The sequence below is a fragment of the Physcomitrium patens genome, chromosome 20 (genome assembly GCF_059467195.1).
Source record: "Physcomitrium patens ecotype Gransden chromosome 20, ASM5946719v1, whole genome shotgun sequence".
NCBI lineage: Eukaryota > Viridiplantae > Streptophyta > Bryopsida > Funariales > Funariaceae > Physcomitrium > Physcomitrium patens.
Genome location: NC_143429.1, coordinates 242,501 through 245,000, shown reverse-complemented (window position 1 = coordinate 245,000; position 2,500 = coordinate 242,501). Strand labels below are relative to the sequence as shown.

At 51.8% G+C, this 2,500-nt stretch overlaps 1 non-coding gene across 1 annotated transcript; it reads left to right on the top strand.

The window, feature by feature from the left end:
* The first annotated feature begins 30 nt into the window (after positions 1-30).
* LOC149986862 (5S ribosomal RNA) lies at positions 31-149 on the top strand. Its single transcript, XR_016499233.1, has one exon. It is a non-coding gene; the product is annotated as a 5S ribosomal RNA (ribosomal RNA).
* Positions 150-2,500: the final 2,351 nt, after the last annotated feature.

Below are 2,500 nucleotides of genomic sequence, written 5' to 3'. Positions count from 1 at the left end.
TAAAGAGATAACGGTTCAGGGCTATTGACGTGATGCGGTCATACCAAGGCTACTACACCAGATCCCATCAGAACTCTGAAGTTAAGCGCCTTTGGGCCGGAATAGTACTGGGATGGGTGACCTCCCGGGAAGTCCCGGTGCTGCATCCATTTTGCATCCGCTTGAACCTTCTCCGACGTGGCATCTTCTTCTCCGACATGGCAGTCCACTTAGCATTTGTCATGTGACAGGGCAGCCAGGTAGCTGACGTGGCATTTCAAAAAGTTAAAAAAAATAAAAATAAAAGCTGAAAGGGTGGAGAATATAATATTTACATGTTAGAGGTTAATTTATCAAGGATTTTGATCTATTTGGTGCTGATGTGGCACAGTGTAGTGTTAAAAAAATAAAAGTAAATGAAGGATGCATATTTGCAAACAAGTATTGTCACAATACAAAATGTTGGGTTTTGAAATTACAATGCTAGTTTATATGTTATGAGATTAAAATTTCAGAGTCTAGGTTGTATGATTAAAAGAACAAAGTATGAGTTGAGGGGTTAGGGGTTAGGGTTAGGGTTTAGGGTTTAGGGTTTTAGGGTTTGCATGGGGTATATAAACCTAGATTCTAGGATTCACATAGATTATATAAAGGGTTTAGAAAGTTGGGCTTGGAGTATGTAAAGAGAAGATAGATTTAAGAATTCACACAAACAAAAATAAATTGGATGTGGAGTGTGAAGGATGAAGAATTGAAGACATTAAGTTTCAGTGGTGATGGATTAGTTAGTGGGCAATGATTACCTGTACGATGCATTAGTTAGCAAGTCATTAACATATTTGTACAACCAATTGATTGCACACACACAAATTTATCTCCAAAGTGACATGTAAACGATTTAGTGGATTTTTGACATGACATGGACTACCACGTGGCAGCCACATCAGCAAGGTAACACGTGGCACTTGAAAAAATCAATTTAGTATTCTTCTGCCTTTTATTTTTCTACCTTATTCCAGTTAATTAAATTACTTTAATATTTTTAATTCACCAATTTATTTTTATTTTTATTTATATTTCTGTCTAGGCGCAAGACTGGGCGGCCAGCAAGGAGTCGAGACAGGGAGTTAATTTTAAAATTGATTTTTAAAAAATGATTTATTTATTTATTTCCACCTATGCGGAAGACTGGGCGGCCAACGAGGAGTCGAGACAGCCAGGAGTCGGGACTTGGGCAAGGGAGCGGGACAAGAGGTCGGGACTCGCGGCGGGACAAGGAAGAGGAGGAGGAAGTCCGGGACTCGCGACGGGACTGGGACTCGCGCCGGGACTAGGGAGTCGCGGCGGGACAAGGAAGAGGAGGAGGAAGTCCGGGACTCGCGACGGGACTGGGACTCGCGCCGGGACTAGGGAGTCGCGGCGGGACAAGGAAGAGGAGGAGGAAGTCCGGGACTCGCGACGGGACTGGGACTCGCGCCGGGACTAGGGAGTCGCGGCGGGACAAGGAAGAGGAGGAGGAAGTCCGGGACTCGCGACGGGACTGGGACTCGCGCCGGGACTAGGGAGTCGCGGCGGGACAAGGAAGAGGAGGAGGAAGTCCGGGACTCGCGCCGGGACTAGGGAGTCGCGGCGGGACAAGGAAGAGGAGGAGGAAGTCCGGGACTCGCGCCGGGACTAGGGAGTCGCGGCGGGACAAGGAAGAGGAGGAGGAAGTCCGGGACTCGCCACGGGACTAGGGAGTCGCGGCGGGACAAGGAAGAGAAGGAGGAAGTCCGGGACTCGCGACGGGACTGGGACTCGCGGCGGGACAAGGAAGAGAAGGAGGAGGTCCGGGACTCGCGCCGGGACTAGGAAGAGGGGGAGGAGGTCCGGGACTCGCGACGGGACTAGGAAGTGGGGGAGGAGGTCCGGGACTCGCGCCGGGACTAGGGAAGAGGAGGAGGAGGAGGAAGGCCGGGACTGGGACTCGCGGCGGGAGTAGGTAGTGGGGAGGAGGTCCGGGACTCGCAGCGGGACAAGGAGGAAGTCGGGGAGGAGGGCCGGGACCAGGAGTCGCGGCGGGGATAGCAGGCAGGACAGGGAGGGTGGGTGGTCTTCCACAAAAAAAGTGTGTCTCGGAACTTCCTTAGTGCAGTAGGACGGGGGCCTGCCGAATCCCACAGAGAGTACTATGTGGGGAAGGGTTCCTCTGAAGCGTCTCGGGAAAAGTCGTGAGGGGGTGACGGTTGCTCGGTGCCTACGGGTCCCGACTGCTCGCTGCCTTCTTTGAGCCCAGTACCGACGTTCGCAGGGGGATACCTGGATACTACTGGGGTTACCTGGATACTTCTGGCGTGTTACCTTGGATCAGTGAGGAGTGGGGGTTAGTTTCCCGGCGACGCGACCCTCTGAGGAGGTCCCGCGGAGGGTCGCCGAGTATTATATGGTGAGCTGGCTGTCAAGGATTGTGAGTCCCGCTGCCAAAATTTTTTTTGGTGCGCGGGCGACTGGAAAAAGAGGGTTGGTCTTGTGCCGATACGCG